Genomic DNA, 18,145 nt, shown 5'->3' with positions numbered 1-18,145 from the left:
GCAGTGACGGTTTCTTTTGTTGGCCAGAGGTGTGGTGTAGAGCTCGTGCACCTACGTCACCGAAGTCACGTGACTGGCCATATTGACGGTCTGGTTTTAAGCATTCTTCAATCCTAAGTCCATTAGAGACGACGCGAAAATGTCTTGTAGCACGACGCCCAGAATTTTGTCCGATACCGTTAAACATTTTGAAGGTGATCATAAACAAAGGTACGTGGAAAAATGAGAGACTCTTGGCATAGAGGACCCATATTTAATGCTGAAGTCGATGTTTACGCCGATAAGAAAGTAGCCTGTTAACCACTTGTCTTGGACAACTGGTGAGTAAGTCGTCGAGATTTACACAGAAGAGTTTGAACGCGTAGAAAAGTCTGCATGCATACAAATACTTCGTTGCTGGATCTGTTCTCAATCAAGAATAAATCCCACATAGTGATGGAGCCACTCAGATTTTTTTCAAGACAAATACCAATATATAAATACTTGACCCCTGGTTTTACACAAACTCGGATTCATTAACTATGATTGGGGGGGACAGCAAGTTGGCTCCTCTGTACACAGAAGTGTATCATTGCCACACGTAAACCTCTCTGCGACAGATAGATTTTCTTTTTTTAAATACGCATTGTTCTCAAATGAGTCAATTTGGCATTATATATACTTCTTGGAAATTTGAGATTAAGAAGAATAACTCCTACCCGAAATGAAATGATTGCTACGCAGGCGTGCGTATTTGGTTGGGCACCATCCATCACGTTTAATTGCCGAAATCCATGGATCTTTTTTGGTCTTTTCAGATGGTATTCCATACAAATACCAGTATTTAAATAAATGACCCCAAGGTTTTACACAAACTCGCATTCATTGACTGTGATTGGGGGGAAAAAAAGGATGGAGACAGCTCCTCCATACACGGAAGCATATCGCTGCCACACTTTAACCTCTGTTAAACCTCTCTGCTGCGCCAGTTTATTTTCTTTTCTTAAATACGCATTGTTCTTAAATTAGTCATCTTGGCATTATGGATACTAATTGGTAATTTGAGATTAAGAATAATTCCCACCTGAAATGAAGTGATCGCTGTAGTCATGTGTATGGATGGTGCCCAACCAAGGACCATCCATCATGTTTAATTGCTGAAATCCATCAATATTTTCTGGTCTTTGCAGCTGGTATTCTATACAATTAACTCTTTGAATATCTGTTTCGTCTGTTGTAACAACCAACAGCACAACAGGCCTCGGGCATTGTAATTACTCTTGAATTATGGAACTGACTTCTTTTGTCATGTTATACACTATGTATTCATAGCGGAGGCCCCTCATGCCTGAGTTGCCGACGTAGTGTGTCTCAATGTCTTTCTACTGTGTTGGTGACTCATATGTCACAGTCATCAATTGCTTGTCCCTGGCTTCCCAAAAGAGTGTTTTAAACAAAAGTTGTGTAAACATCGTTGACAGCGTAATGCACAATAGAGGAAGTCCACCTCAGCATCACATGGTGTCTGGGTGAAAAATCAATTGCTTCACTCATAGGCCACAGCACAAGGTACAAATATTCTGCCTTTGCAAAGATAATTGTGCTTTTGAGTCAAATTTACAGAGAGGAACCGGTAATAGTTTCAAAACATTGTGGCTGGAGTTTAGCGTGGCGTTGAACCGTACATTAACTATACATTATTATTAATATATAAATTATCCATCCATCCATCCATTTTCGTCGCCGTTTATCCTCATGAGGGTTGCGGGGAGTGCTGGAGCCTATCCCAGCTGTCAAGGCGCAGGAGGCGGGGTACAACCAGAACTTGTTGCCAGGCAATCGCAGGGCACATAGAGACAAACAGCCGCACTCACAATCATACCTAGCGGCAATTTAGAGTGTTCAATTAATGTTGCATGTTTTTTAGGATGTGGGAGGAAACCGGAGTGCCCGGAGAAAACCCATGCAGGCACGGGGAGAACATGCAAAGTCCACACAGGCGGCTCCGGGATTGAACCCAGGACCTCAGAACTGTGAGGCTAACAATTTACCAGCTGAGCCACCTTGCTGCCAATATAAATTATTATTCTTATTATATAAATTATTCTGATGAGCACCTATAATGCAAAGAAACATCTGAAGGTGAATGCTCCAGAAGTTGTACCATTTGGAATTCACCCAGTATTTTGTGAAGAATTTTTCATTTTTTAATTTTCTGAGCCCCTTATCCTCACAAGGGTCGCAGGAATGCTGGAGCCTATCTCAGCAAACCTCTGGCAGGAGGCGGGGTACGCCCCAAACTGGTTGCCAGCAGGGCACATACCTGTAGAAACAAACAAGCATTCGCATTCACACCCAATTTGGTGTCTCCAACTGCCCTTCAAAAATGTCTGGGTCACCCTTTTGTAGTGGTTGATTAATATCTTTGAATAATTGTTGCAAAAAATAATATTAATAGAAAAAAGATTTGAAAATTATATCGCCAAAGCAAAAGGGAAAATGTTCAGGCTCAGACCTTGATGCTCACCGAACTGTGTTCTTGGGACGCAAGATGAGGTCTCATGTGAAGTCCTGCATAAAATGTATTTATTTAGTCATTTTTTTGTACTGTTTGGCTAACAGAATGGAGGATCTGTTTCCCTTTTATGCCCTCACAGTTTTACCGCGTCACTGTGGAGTTTCTAAGCTTCCTCTATGGCTTATAATAATCGGTCGAACAGAACAAGGTTTCTGGAAGGGGGAGGGGGAAAAAAAAAGAAACAAGACACAGCGCTGATTGTCAAGAGGATGAAAAAAGTAAATCATTTCATATCTACAAGACCGAAACATTAAATATGTCTGTTGCATGGCGATGTAGCGCTGCGACCTATGGGGGAAAGACAGGACAAGATGGGACAGGACAAGGACAGGAGAAGAAGTATGCAGGACAAGGGTCGTGGAACCGCCTATACAACTAAAGTGTTGTGGGACAGACTAAGTGAATATTAGAAGTCTGTAGAATGGAAGTGGCTGGTGGGGGGAGGCTACACAAGCGATTCGCTGATTTCTTTCTCTATTATCCTGTATCTATTTATTTATTATGACCGAGTTATTTGTCACAATAAGTGAGTTACCCCAAACCCAGTGATAGAGACCCAGGGTTGTGTACCTACGGACACACGAAAGTGAATTGACAGCGTTTTACATTCACCAAAACTGACAGAAGTGTCCTGCAATTGCTGTGTGGCCACCACCGAAGCTGGGGACCCCACCCAATCAATTGAGGGCGGGATCGGGCACCAGGGGCCACCCGAGAGCAACGCGGTAAGCACGACCCGTTCCACACTGAGGGACAATATTTTCAATGCAATGGTACTACTGTTGGGATTCATTCAAGTCACGTCTGGATCGGACTGCAAGACATGTTTGCCCTTTTTCCGATTGCACTGTGTCAGACTTCTGTCCTCAAATCTTTCCCGTAGTGGCAACACTGCACAACATAGATTGCAATACCACCGCCTCCCGTCTTTGACGATCACTGGCTTGATCTTGTCAAATCAAACACTGTCAGAAAATGTTTCACCAGTCAACAAGACCGGATACACTTGTTACCATGGCAATGACAACACTTATGCACCGTGCCAATGTATTTTGTCGGGGGAATAATAGGACAAAATGAGGAAAAAGGTGTGATAGTCGTCACCGGTACTTGGGAGAGGAAGTTCATCCGAGGATTCCTTAAGGTATGTGAAAGGACTTTTAATTTGCTATATGGCACGCAAGCAGGGAAAACATCCACATGTAGCCCGGCTGGTGTATGCCAACACTTGCGGTTGTACGTAAACATGCCGCCATTTTGTCGAATCATTGCTCTGAAGCTTCAGTAAATGTTGGTCTTTGCCCACGAAGAAATGTTGACAAGGGCAAGCATGGGAGGTGCTGCACTGGTCACAATACGCAATCCTATGGGTTGTTTTTACGCGACGTCACCCGTCGTCTGACCTCGGGCAAATTGCTAACGGCAGCTATTTAATTTCCCGGAGCGTGTTACTTGTACATTGAGTAGAACTTGAAGATGCCTATTTGCGGTACCATGGGTTGCTCAAACAGAGCTGGGGTGAACAAAGATGTTAGGACTTACAAAACCCCGAAAATTATCACTAAAGGTGAATTCTGAGTGAACAGAGATGAATGTTGAGGAAAAAGGCAATCTATCGTAAAGACATCACGACAGAGGAGCAGTGGGATCGGAAACTTACCTGTTCAAGACATGTAAACGGTTAGTTCAGTCTTATTTTTTATACTTAGGTTGTTGTAGTGAACGAAAATTGGAGTCTTTGTGGTGTTCCGTAAAAGGCGCAGTATTGTGCCCCTGATCTTTTACTCTGTGTGACAGAAATCACAAAGGAGGAGCACTTACCTGTATGCTAACACGGAAAACGAAAGGCAGTGGAATATTATTCTTTTTTTTAATATCAAGGCAAACTCCATTTATTCCATTTTTTTCCAAACAGAAAAACCTGTATATGAGTTCGCCACAAGCAAAGCGAAAGGTTTATTATTTGTTTAAAATTTTATGACAATGGCAGAAAGACAAAAGAATAAACAAATCCAGTATTTCACAAAATTCTTGAATCTTTCAATGACTAACAAAAAAGGATCATAACTGTAATGTTGGCCTTCTGAAAAGCGTATCGATTAAGTTGTAAGCTTAGCTCGGCGACACATCAGCACGATGGAGGTTGAGACCGGGCAGCGGGATAGCAGCGTCAGGCAATCGTCCACAAAGCCAAGTCTCCGTGAAGCACAGAGCCGCAGAACGTCCAAAGTTTTTCGTCGGAAGCGTTAGATGATGTCCCCGCTTTCGAAGTCGAACTTGATTCCAGACCGCGAGCCTCTTCGTCACAAGGCTTTGAAGAGCGCGCCGACTAGCAACTCTGGAAAAAGCTTCAGCGAATTGGCAAGAGTTGTCGAAAAAAAGTCAGAAGGCGGCTCTCTGGTGGTTAGCAAGTCCTCTCTTGTGTACTTGAGTCCCGAGACGCCCGTGAAACACAAAAACACAAACAGTAACCGAGAGTATTCCGTAGACTTCCACACTGGGTATGCGTAAGGTAGGGAGGTTAGATGGCGGCGCGCAGAGGTTCAGCAAAAAATGTGACGTCAGTGAAAACAACCCATTGGTCAATTGGTCTAGATGCGTTGTCGGAGACTGGTTGATAAGTCACAATACATAGAAGATGTCTGCAAAAAAATCCAACATGGTAGACATTTCATTTTGCCATTGAAGGTCTGTCATTGGGTAAAATTGTTTAGCATTGATGATGTCACACTACAAAAAGTTTTGTTGTTACCGACAATACGTTGGACCTGATCTGGAAACTCGGCTGTGATAGCTAAACTCCTGTAGCATCTACATGAGTGAAATATTAGTGGGTTGGGGTTGAGTCTGGATATCGCCAGGGCTTTCCTAGAAACCGTTTGACCGTTGGCTTCTCCACCGCGCTTCTCCACCGACACAGAATCTGTCAGCGGACTGCTTCCTTCTACGAGCAGAACCAAGAATCCAGAATGTGGAAAACGAATGACCAAGACCATAAAATTGCGCTTCGGCCCCTGCTTCAAAGCGATTCTTTCTCACTGGAATTTCGTGCTGACGAGCTTGCTGCCATTGGCCGAGAAATTGGCGTAATGCTGTGGCGGTTATGTAAATTTGCTCCACTGTTGAGTAACTGGGAGCAGACACATTTTCAGAAACAGGCAAGTATCCAAACATTTCCTTTGTTATGCTATTTCACAATTGATGAGTGGCCAGGAACTCGAGATACACTTTCCATACAGCAAATGTTAATTTTATATGTAGCCTTTAAGTGCTTTTGTATCGTAGAATCTTGCATCCATAGTGGCAGCGAAGGGCCATTTATCAGCAAAGTGTTCCTATTCTTATCCCTAAAGCGCACTTTACCTCTAACGCTTGAAGTTTAAGTGTAGCTCGTGTCTTAGAACAAGGCACGTTCGAGAGCGCGACGAGGATGCAAAGTTGCTCACCTCGGGCCACGCCACCTTGTAATTTACACTCCCGAACGTTTGCAGGCCAGGAAGGAGTTTCCATGTCAGCGTCGACTCTTTTACGCTCTCAGGAAGAGTAAAAAGACGACCGGTCCAACACGGACAGACTCCCGTGTTATTCCCGGAGTTTTAATGGAAACAACACGCCGTTTCAAACCTTAATAACAGTTTGTTTCCAGGCACGTGTTACGACTGCAAGTCATTCACATCTGTTTTGTAGCTTAACTGCATAAATTGTTCTTACTTGGTTTACCTCATTGAGTAAGAGGAAAATCAAGGAAGAACACGGGTTCATCTGGAAAGAAGTTTACTCGGGTTCATTCAGGAAGGAGTTATTCATAAAATTGTACCAGACCTTTGGGGTATGTTTTATGCAGTAAACACGTCCAGAAAATGGCCCAAAAACCAAGGAACGGAATGTACTCTAGCTTACCTGTACCGTGGACAGCCAAAAACGTCAAATCTAGCTTGTTCATGTGAACCTGTAAATGTGAAAAAATGATGAAAAAAATAATGCTGCGATATGCATGCCAGGCCAGACACCATGTGGATGAACAATGACTTTCTGTCCGAGCATGTGTTTATCTTATTATTTTTTTTGCTTATTGAACACATGAGCATACTGGTAAATGTACGTTTTGCTTGAGTATTACAAGTACAAATGCTACATAAGTACTATGTTCCGCCACTGTGAAATAATAATAAAAGAAATAATGCTTGCTTTTGGTTTGTCTTTGTGCTGGAGTGGCACGGTGGTGCAGCTGGAAAGCATTGGCCTCACAGTTGTGAGGACCAGGGTTCAATCCTGGCCCCGCATGCTCCCCCCGTGCCTGTGTGGGTTTTCTCGGGGTACTCCCGTTTCCTCCCACATCCGCAAACCATGCATTTTTTGGAAAATAAATTCCCCCTAGGTGTGATTGTAAGAGTGACTGTTGTCCTTCTCAGTGTGCCCTGCGATTGGCTGGCAACCAGTTCAGGGTGTACCCCACCTCCTCCCCAATGACAGCCGGGATAGGCTCCAGTACGCCTGCGACACTTGTGAGTATAGGTGTCTCATTGAATGGATGCATAGATGTTTGTGGAAAATGACCACGTTCATTTTAGTTCCAGAGGTCTGCTGCCTGTCTTTTTTTTTTTTTTTCAATGTCTCAATGTTACGTTAGGTTTTTTGGCAACACGGAAATTGGAACGTTAAATTATTTCATTTTGATGTGCTGGCGTATTGACTGAAGGAAACAACCACAGTGGCCAATGGCAATGATATTTTGATGTTTTTTCTTGGCCGATCCTGTGTACTTGAGAGTAAGCCAGATATGATCCTCATTTTCCTAGCAAGCCTGTTTACGGCCGTCGCAGGCAAGATTCTGTGGCCTCTCCTGTTGTAGCCCCAGCCATCTTTCGCGTTTGAGTCTTCCGTCACCTCCCCCGCAGAAACGAGAGATGCTTCTAATACAAAAGAACGTGCAGGCGAATGCAATTTGGAATTCAAGCGGCATTTTCTGAGTGAAAATCACCCCCCAAATTGCAGTTATCACCCATTTGTAGAGATACAGTGTGAGAGGGTCACCAGAAGAGTTTGATCCAAAAGCCACCCCCCACCAAATGAAGGTTGAAGGTAAAATGTCCGCCAGTTTTGTTGTGTTGCAGCCAGAGATGTATTTAAAGAAGTATGTATGTAATAAACCTTAAACGACAAGCTTTTTTTTTTTTCTGGAGGGGTCAGATTTCGAACTAAAGCTTCCTTCTACAAAGCAGTTTTACATCTGGTGAATTTTTATGTGTAGAAGTGAATGGAGAGTCTTCAAGTTTAGGGGTGTACACATTTAGAGTACGTGACAAACGATGTTTTCGGGGTCAACTTCCGTGAAGTTGTCGCGTCCTCTCTCTCTTTATTTCCCAGGAGGTCGTGTATCCACCTCCCCTTCCCACCATGAGATAGACTCTGGCCTTTGCATGTTGTCAGAGCCCCCAGCTGTTTTTAGGACACGATTTAGCAACATGCCTCCGCTTTGACTGTTATTGACCCGACCCCCCCTCCTCTAAACTGGACCCACTGACCCACTGACCAGAAAACTCTAATAAACCAGTTTTACTTACAGCTATGTGTGTGTTTGTTTGGATCCATGTTGTTGTGTCCTGTGGATCGGCCTCGTACCAACTGTGTTGCGGTGTGTTTACGCGCCATATGAACACATGAATTTACGTTAGGACAGCTGTCGGATATGGCTTGGAACTCAAAGAAATTGTTTTTTCTAGCAAAAATACAATTTCCGACTCAAACTTTTCCCCCCTCCATTCAAATGAAAATGAAATAATTCAAAATTAACTTCCGCATTTTCTCTCTGAAATGTTCTTCATTCCCCCTGATATTAAAGAAGCTTTTTTTTCAAGCATTAACTTGCACTAACAGAGAAATAATAGATATGTGTATCTTTTTCTTTCCAGATGAACTTACTGCCTCCTCTTGGGGGGAAAGAAGTTTATTCAGTAGAATAACGTCTTAAATATAAAACACTTAAACCTGGCCTTGCGATGTCTTTTCACCTCTTCTCGAGTAGAGTTGAACAGGTGAGGCAAAATGACTTAAAATATTTTTGGCTTGGAAGCACACGCCCGCAGGGTCGAATATTTCTGACACATTGATAAAACAATGCTTTTGCAAGACATAAATGGTCGCTATGTCTATGGCAGAACAGTATTATTGACTCCATAAATGTCTTCTTCTGGGCTTCTTGTCGCACCGAAAAGAAAATTCTGTTTCTTAGTGGGAATTAACCTTTTGCTTTTTGGGGTGTAAAGAGTTACAAGCGGCTAAATATCACCCAAATCACTAAGTTGCCAGAACTGACTCTGTTTTTATAAAGTATAGTGAAGAAAATGAGTATTTGAACACCCTGCTAAATTGCAAGCTTAGAAACCGTTATAAATCATAGAGGGGTCTGAAATTTTCATTGTAGGTACATGTCTACTGTGAGAGAAATAATCTAAAAAGAAAAATCCAGAAATCACAATGTATGATTTTTTTTTTTATTTTTTATTAACAATGTTTGTGTGATACAGCTGCAAATCAGTATTTGAACACCGGAGAAGAAAAATGTTAATATTCGGTACAGTAGCCTTTGTTTGCAATTACAGAGGTCAAATGTTTCCTGTCGTTGTTCACCAGGTTTGCACACACTTCAGGAGCGATTTTGGCCCACTCCTCCATGTAGATCTTCTCTAGATCAAACAGGTTTCTGGGCTGTCGCTGAGAAACACAGAGTTTCAGCTCCCTCCAAAGATTTTCTATGGGGTTTAGGTCTGGAGACTGGTTAGGCCACGCCAGAACCTTGATATGCTTCTTACGGAGCCACTCCTTGGTTTTCCTGGCTGTGTGCTTCGGGTCATTGTCATGTTGAAAGACCCATCCACGACCCATCTTCTATGCTCTGACTGAGGGAAAGAGGTTGTTCCCCAAAATCTCACATTTCATGGCCGCAGTCATCCTCTCCTTAATACAGTGCAGTCGACCTGTCCCATGTGCAAAAAAAAACCACCCCCAAAGCATGATGCTACCACCCCCATGCTTCAAAGTAGGGATGGTGTTCTTGGGATGGAACTCATCATTCGTCTTTCTCCAAACACGGTTCGTGGAGTTACAGTAGCTCCTCTCAGTTCATAGCCATGTTGTTAATGTAAGGTGTGCACATCAGTGGGGATGCACTTTAAACTATGGAAGCCACTTGAGAAAATTGATTTATTAAAAAAAAAAAAGTCCTGACAAATAAACTCAAATTCATCGATGAACTTGATTTATCACAAAGCCCATTTTAATTTTGATACATTTTCCCCATAAAATTACTGTTATATAAATTTGATTGCTTCATTTTTCTTTCCAAATGTTTTTAATGCATGCCAGGCCAGTACCTGGCGCACTATTTGTGAGCATTTATGTGTGAATAAAAAATGTTGGAAAGTAAATGAATCAGCGGGCTGAAGTTTGTTGGAGAGGCGCTCTAAACACGTTACTGCAATGCTGCGATTTGGTTGTGACATATTTATGCCTGGCCAAAATAAAAATGGACATGCGTAGGTATGTTTTTTTTCCAGACTGTTTTTAGAGATTAGAGAGATTGCTTTCAGAAACTTTGAGAAGTATTTTCTGTTTGCGCTTTGAGGCTTTAACACCAACACACACACAAACACACACACACACACACACACTTGTTCTTTTTTTTTTTTTCCAGTTTAAGCCCTGTGGGTAAAAATAGTCATTAAAAGCAGCAAATTCTGAACTGTGGACATGGCCTTATTAATGCTGCCTTCTCACAGAATGGTTCACTTATCTGCTGCATGTGTCACAGGAGCGGCCGGGGGGCTTAGAAACAAGTCACGTGGTGCCCTCAAGAACTCTTAATGTTTAAACAAGCCCAGAATATTTGCTCTGCTCACTTGCCCCACATGGAAGTATGGGAATGTCAACACGGTCATTCTAAACAACATAGACAAAATGGAAAAATAGATTCATTCATTCCCAAGCTTGTCTGTATCAAACTCAACATGGCCACGAAGTCAAATGGGCAAATTCAAGCATAGAAGCCAAGACATTTGAGCTTGTCACCAGTGGGTGACCGAGATGAGGCCAGTCTGGGCAGGACTGAAATGTGAGAAGCAACATGAGCATTGTTGCACTTGTGGAATGTGTGGGTTTCTGTGTGTGTGTGTGTGTGTGTGTGTTTGTGTGTCTTTGGACCTAGCGGTGTCACGTCATACGAGAGAGAGCGAGATGTACCCTCGAGCAACAGTGGCCTCATCCTCCTTGTTTACTCATCATGTCCAGATGAAGGCTCAGAGATTCTAATTGGATCCTGGAGTGTTTGGCCTAAGTAGAGCGGGCCACACACTCCGTGTAACCTTCTTAATCCACCTGCCGCTTCGTTTTGTGGCTTCCAGCCAAGGTGTGTGCTCTGGTGGGCTTGCGTTCCCACCGCCGAAGGGGTCGGCCGGAGCTCTCACAAGGTTTTCATGGTGAGAGGATTCTCCCCAAGGCACTGAGAGCGCATAGCATGCAGATGAGGTAAGAGTGTTGAAGCGACAAAAGTTTGGAGCACAAGATGAGATTTGCGGGTTGGGACCTTGCAGGCTGGTCAACACTATCGGAAGAGAAGAAGAACTCGGGTTATCAATCCATTTTGCACTTGATAACCAGAATAACAGTACAAAGATGATGTGAGAACTAGAATCGAAAGACCAAACTCCGTTCATCCGTCCCTCCATCCTTTTTCTGTACCACTTAGCACAATGTTAAGGAGCAGAAGCAAAGATGGTTAGTCAGAGGTCAAGTGTGCAGTTCAATCCAATTGTTAAGCAAGATTATCCAGAAAGGTCAACAAATGTTCAGAGGACTTTCCGTAGCGTACATTTGAATCCACATCAAATGAATGCCTGACAGTTCAGCCGCAAACATTTTTGTCCGGTCTCGTGTCATCGAGGAGCAGCTCGCACACGTCTTATCATGTTTTAGGCGTCAACAGTGAGCCACGTTTAGCTCGTCACTGTCACATTATCGTCATGAAAAGGGCCGCCGACGGAATCGTCGTCATTGGTGACGAAAACAACACTGACTGGCATGATTTGTTTGGGACCGTGTTTATGCTCGATGCCCTTCCCAACACGACTCATCCGTATCAATCGTTGTGCAATGAGATGTTTTCTCTTTATTTGTATTTGGCTAAACTCTTATTGCTTACCCCATTCCTGAAAGGAGGAAAGGAATTTCATTTTGATGCCTTGCTGGCTCAACAAAGGCATGCAACAATCTTTTTATGCGTCAAATGAAAGGAGGTTGGGGGCAACGAAGGGTTGGAAGGAGGAGTCGTCAGAGTTATCCCCCTGTAGAGATGAAGATCAAGATGGTGTCACAAACTGTTGACCCAGTTGAAACATTTATTGGGCCGTCCACGCCCACTGCTTTATTTTTTTTATCGTGGAGCTGCCAGTCTGGGTCTGAGGAGTCCGAGTGGAAGTCCGCTCCCTGCTGCGGCCTCTGAAGAATGACGGACCGATGCCCGGGTGTGTGTTTGTCTTTGAAACCGTGTGTGTACTGTGTCTGTGTGTAGGTTGGAGTCCAAGCGTGTAGTGTGTGTTTAGTGTAGAGAGGATGCCCCGGTGCACCCACCTCCTTTTAAATAAGCACGCCTGTTTGTGTTTGCGTCGTGAGAGCAGCACAGCCAACACGTGCGAGAAATAAATTCCGCACAGCAAAGAAAACAAGAGTCGTTATGTATACTTTTCCATTTGGTTGAGGTGATCATGGCACCTTTTTAAGGCTTGTTTCTGGTGCTAGTGTTTCTCCAACCATGTTATGGAATGACAGGATATCCTCGACTGCACCTACTTCATGCCCTGGATGTTATCACGTTTCCCGTTAACTTTCTCGCTTACTGGCATGCGTGTTTTCATTTCTGTTCATCATTTACAGTAGATTTGGAAGTACCAAGTGCAAGAGCGTTTTAACTCATTACATTCACCAAATTACATGAATGACATGAGATTGATACACATAATCGAGCGAATAATTGTCATCGTTATTGGGTATGACAGCGCATAGCTGAATTCTTTCTTTGAACAAGAGTGTAGGCAAAGTATTATAAGCATGTACAACAACAACTGTTTAAAAGGTAGATAACGATATTTAATATCATTTCCTTTCAAGAATGTTCTGGGGAATCTTTCAGCTTTCACTGTATTTCTAATTTATTTTGTGTGTATGTTATTGATTAGTCAATCATTTCCATGATGTTGGGCTAGCGCTGGCGCCGTGTAGCCGATCTGAGCACTTTGATTACATTCAGTTTGTCTTAACTGATTTTGATCCACATATAATTGAGCCCTGAGTTTATCCGTTTTTTCCTTCCTGCTTACGCTGTCATGATGGATATCAAAACTGAGCCTCAAGGAGAAAGTTGATTGTACTCACATAAACCAGCATTTCCCAGTCTTTACTGAGCCAATGGACCTTTCCGACTGGTGATCTTCAGCTCCGCCCCCCTTAGCTATAGTTGCCATCCCCCACAATCTTCCAAAATGACGACTGAACAGAACAGGTTTGAAGTGGATTCTCTATCGCGTATTCCCAGTAACATTGCAGTATGTTTTTTGCCAAATACGCCAGACTTGTCCAAGAGGGTTCTACAGAGAGGTCTCAACTATTTCACACAAGGATATGTACACGGAATTAAAATTTTGGACGGAGCAGGACGCAATGTCAGTTACAGCGAAACGTTGGCGATCAATGCAAAAAAGTTTTACGCCTCACAAACTTATAATTGAAATCCAACAGGATAAAATAGTAGAATCGTACTGCGCATATAAAGCAGGGTGAGTACTTTTTACTTGGAAAGATCACAAGTAATGTCATTGTAGTCTTTCTAAGTGAGTGGGTGTATTCATTTGACTTGGCTCATAATGGAACCCAGTGCTCTGTCTAAAAGTCTGATGTGATACAAATGGGAAATAGACATTTCTCTTGCATAACATCGCGCATTTACATATCATTAACCCGACTTTTCGGCATAAAACATGACACTTCATTCAGCGGGTCAGTGATACGCTAACAAAGTGAAAGTTGTTCTCCTGCAATGTATAAAGCACTGATCATAATTTAGTCAAACTCAGAGAAGATACTTCTCCCTCACTTGCCTTCGAACATACAACCTTGTGTTTGTTGATATTGTCCACATTTAGTTGTGCGTGAGCTCTTCTGTGAGCCTTAATCCATCGTAGACACTTTGTCAACTGTGTTTTAGGCTTTGAAAAGTGAATCAAACGGGCCCCTTGTAACCTAGCCTGATATCTTTCATCAGAATTGCACATTCCCCAAGCGCATCTGAGGACGATTTTGTCTGTAACATAAACTTTTCAAAGTGCACGTGACTGATGACCAGTGTTGCTTGTGGGACATGATGACAAGAGGGGCGTGTCAAACCAGGGATTAAGACAATGCGGCTATCTGATTGGCTATTATTGTACGAGTGATTGACAGGTCAGAAAAGTCCATTAAGGCACATATTTTACATTTGAAAATCTCTCAGCACATAATGATCTTATCTTCTGATGTTCCGTTGTGTTAATGAAGATGAGGATGCACAGGCGCATCACAGATGCACCATCTCCCATAAAACAAAAGAACATTTCCTTGTTCTGTATGTCACAGAGATGAACTGATAAACTGAAGTAAAATTGTCTATTGGATTTTTATATAGGTTAAGCCGCCAATCACTGTGGAGTTCCGTCCCAGTTCAGTCAACAGGCGAGACGGTTCCAGGTACTTTTCTTCATTTGCAAACTGGTTCCATCAGACACCTTGAAATCTACGCACATAAAAACAATTGGACTGCTTTTGTCCCAATATTCTCCATTTTCCGAGCCAGGATGTCAAACGCCAGGTAATCTTATGTTTTCTAAGATTAGTCAATAAGATTATCCTCAGGTCTGAGGTGTCTTAAGCGTGGATTTGTCCTGATTTTAGGGTGCTAATCAGGTCGGGCTGACACTCTTCAATAATGAACATGTTCAGTATATAGCACCTTAAGTGTTTTTTTTTGGAGAAAGACAACTTTTCCTGAGTCATCACACCATGAACTGTGATGTGAATTTTTTTTGTTTTTTGTTTTTTTTGAAGAAAGTGGGTTCCCGAGATGGCAAAGAATGCCAATGTTTGAAGGTGCCGCCATTGTACAAGGGCCCCAACTCCAGCAACCTTTGGAAACACTCGAGTAACATCACCGCATATCCGGAAGTGTTTCTTCTTCTTCTTCGTTTGATCACGTAAGATAGAAAATATATTTTTTTTTCTTTGTACGCCGTATTCAATGTTGAGATTGACGCGTACCAACGCACTTTACGACCAAATTTGTTTGTCTGATTTTTAATCTTTACATGTTTTGACTCCCACTCCCCTATGAGGTTTTTAAGAAAATCCTGCTCACTCCCATTCACACAGATATCGATCCCATTCCCTAGCCAAAATTTTACATAATCCCACAAAAACTACCGCTCGCAGTGACTTTCGTTCATGCTTCTGACGCTCCTCACCCCAAATTCTGCCAAATGGTAATTACACAATGTATATTGTTTTCTTGCTTTAACTACTAGTGTTAGGATTATGAGTCACCATTTGCCAATTTGATAGTTAAGTGTAAATGCCAAGGAAAAGAGCAGACAGGAAGACCTCTGACAAATTTTGGAAAGCTCATGTCAGCGAGTAAAACCTTCCGGCCCTCTTTGTCAACCTCTTTTCCTGGAGTTGGTCAGTGTGGGTGGGGTTTGCCTGTGTGACTGTGTGTGTGTTTTAAGAAGAGAATGTCAAGAAGCAAGGCAGCATTGTGCACACACAACACCTGCACAGCAGCCCCGACCACGCTTGCTAGAAGGTGCGTCCTGCTTTGGGCAAGCTGAAGTTGCTTTTGGGTGGCTTCTCTTGTCATCCAGAGATTTTGGGACTTTGTCGCTGAGCTGTTGACATCCTGTAAGTAAACATTAAGCTTGTATCCTGTTTGGACAAAGATGGGCGGTGTAGAGAGGTTGTGTGTGTGTACTTTAAAGGAGGAGGGACCATGTTAAAGTTACTGTGTGGGTTGCTAATGGTGGCACCTAAAGCCCAAGTGTCATCCCTATAAACATTCTAAAATAGGTATTGTAATGAAAAATACATATAACATTATTCACTTCAATGTCTATGTCTCACAACTAAGTGAAGAGACCAGGGCAATATTACCCTATCGTTTCGAGCCACATTTAGATGATATGCGGATCACGGCCAAACCACATCCCCGATCCACGTGACTCCACCGTGGCTGAACTCCGCTGTGGCTCGGCGCCGTGAGGAGCCACCTCGGCCAAAGCTGTGTCGACAAGGCCAGCGGCTGGCTCGGCCTTGTCGACAAGGCTGGTGGTGATCCACAAGGCTGGCTTGGCCTTGTTGACAAGGTCCATGGCGATCCACGAGCCCTGCGGAGGCCGTCCTTCAGCAGCTGCTGCACGGAACCCTTCCGATGCACACATCGACACATTTAGCACCCCTACTTACGAATTATGCACCCCCCTACTATTGTTTTTTTTTTCTGTAGCTGTATACACACTTATCTGTGATTTGGAACCCAAAAGGCTCTAGTCCTTTACACCTGTACAATCCATTTTTCACAACGAACCGGATTTTTTGGACAAGCATGAAAAGCGAAATCTATCCTCCCGAGGGTTCAAGCAATATCCAGCAATACAACAAGTCAGCATTTTGGCTAACACGAAGGAACAACGAGCTACCTTGCAGCAGGTAAAACGAGTATAAAGAGAGAGACCGCTTGAGTTAGGGATCGCAAACGGTTACAATTAATCGGTCATAACAGGTTTTCGATTGTTTAAAACCGAAACCCTAATCGGACTTTGGAAATCGGTTAAAATTTCCAATAATTTCTTCGGGTTCCGGTATTCCACATTGCGCTATTTTTTCAATATCATTTCCACTTTTTTCAAGAATGTTAACATTAAAACATTTTTACAAAAAAAAAGAACAAAAATTTAACTTACACGAGTGCGTTGTTGAAAGCCACATTCAACAAGCTTGTTTGTCAATATTGTATACAAACTACCCCATTACCGCGGAGTAAATTAACGATTGATGGTGTAGCGCCGGAGAAAAGGAGTCGGAGGCAGAGTGTTGGACACAGGAACAAAACTTGTTTTATTGGCAGACATCAAAACACTACTCACATAACGGTGGGAACTCTGTGAACTCGTCACTCCGGAAGAGCAACAACAAAAACAGTCCGTGCGGAACCCCGCACCCCAACTCGAGGTCCCGCGGGTGAATTATGTAAACACCACAATGGTACCGATTTTAAAACCGGTTAATTGTTTTTTTGGTACAGGTGTTCGGTTAAAACCGATTATGAAAGTAAGCGTTTTTTTTTTTGCGATCCCTAGCTTGAGTGCACTACTGCCCTGTACGTCACTTCCTGCTTCTTCTCGAAAACAAATCCCTCGAGAGGATTTCCATGGCGGGGGTTACAAAAAGCCATATACATGTATGTCAATCATGTTTTGAGGTGAAAAAAAACGGATGGGTTCATACTCCTGTTGTTTCTTTGATAACATACTAAAAGTCATGCATTTCAGGACAGTGGACCTTTAAGTAAAAAAAAAAAAAAAAAAAACCCATCCCTGTTGTAAGGGAGGCAGCTGTTCTTGGATTGGAATACCAGTCTAAAAATATGATTACAACATGGAGCATCTCTGCTCTATTTATATGGAGAGTTCCTGTCCCTTAAAACACATTTGATGTTTCAAACACCGCTTGAGTCAAGTAAATTAAAACTGGCTTTTTCAAGACTTCTCTTCAACTGGCAACAACTTTATTTGGGTACGTTTGAAGCACAGTTGTCAAACAGAAGGATGCAAACAGTTGCCAGGTCTGGCGCATGCGCCCTGCTCAAGCAAATTACGTGCCGACTTCGTTTCTTGCTAAAATATGCACCAAAACCACAACTTGGCAAATGAGATATTTCAAGTGGAAACTGTTTTTTTAAAAATAAACTAACCCCCCTGCTTCCCAAAAACATACATTAATTGGAGACTCTAAATTCCCCCTAAGTGTGATTTTGAGTGTGAATGGTTGTTGGTTTGTATGTGCCCAACCAGTTCGGGGCGTACCCCACCTCTTGCCCCAAGATGGATGGATGGAAGGATGGATGGGTCGACACTTTTCATTGACTGAACTCAAAACCTTAACCCTCTCTAATTGTGTGTGGCTGTGTAATATTTCTCGAGGCCAGAGATGGAGGCAGACCCGGGGGGAGGGGTGTCATGGAGGAGTCTAAAATGGGGAGTGGTGGATGGAGATGATGTGATCTTGGTTGTGCGTACATGCAATAATGGGCTGCTCATGATTCACCGCTTGCTTTTTCAGTTGACTTGTGCACAGCAGTTGCATAACTGTGCAGTCCAAACACTGCAAAGTCATGCATGCGGGGTGACGACGTTCCCCACCCAGACTTACACACGGGGAGCTGATATCTTCAAAGCCAGCGCTCTAAGGTTGAATCCTGTTTAGTCTCTCGCTTTTCAGCTTGCCCCTCTCTCTTCA

General features: G+C 43.0%; 1 protein-coding gene across 3 annotated transcripts in view; it reads left to right on the top strand.

Moving 5' to 3' along the window:
• Positions 1 to 18,145, top strand: part of wu:fa11c10 (protein FAM110A) — a 43,121-nt gene that overhangs the window by 15,479 nt on the left and 9,497 nt on the right. The window contains exon 2 of one of the 3 annotated variants that reach the window (XM_061839902.1): positions 6,970 to 7,062. The exons of 1 other annotated variant lie outside the window; for it this stretch is intronic. The gene's annotated coding sequence lies outside the window, so the exon portion shown is untranslated. Of the gene's footprint in view, positions 1 to 6,969; positions 7,063 to 14,687; positions 14,833 to 18,145 lie in introns of those variants that run through there. One more of the 3 variants, XM_061839912.1, reaches the window with a different exon arrangement.

Source organism: Syngnathoides biaculeatus, chromosome 2, assembly GCF_019802595.1.
Source record: "Syngnathoides biaculeatus isolate LvHL_M chromosome 2, ASM1980259v1, whole genome shotgun sequence".
In the NCBI taxonomy this organism is placed as follows: Eukaryota; Metazoa; Chordata; class Actinopteri; order Syngnathiformes; family Syngnathidae; genus Syngnathoides; species Syngnathoides biaculeatus.
This window is presented reverse-complemented; position numbering and strand designations above follow the sequence as displayed.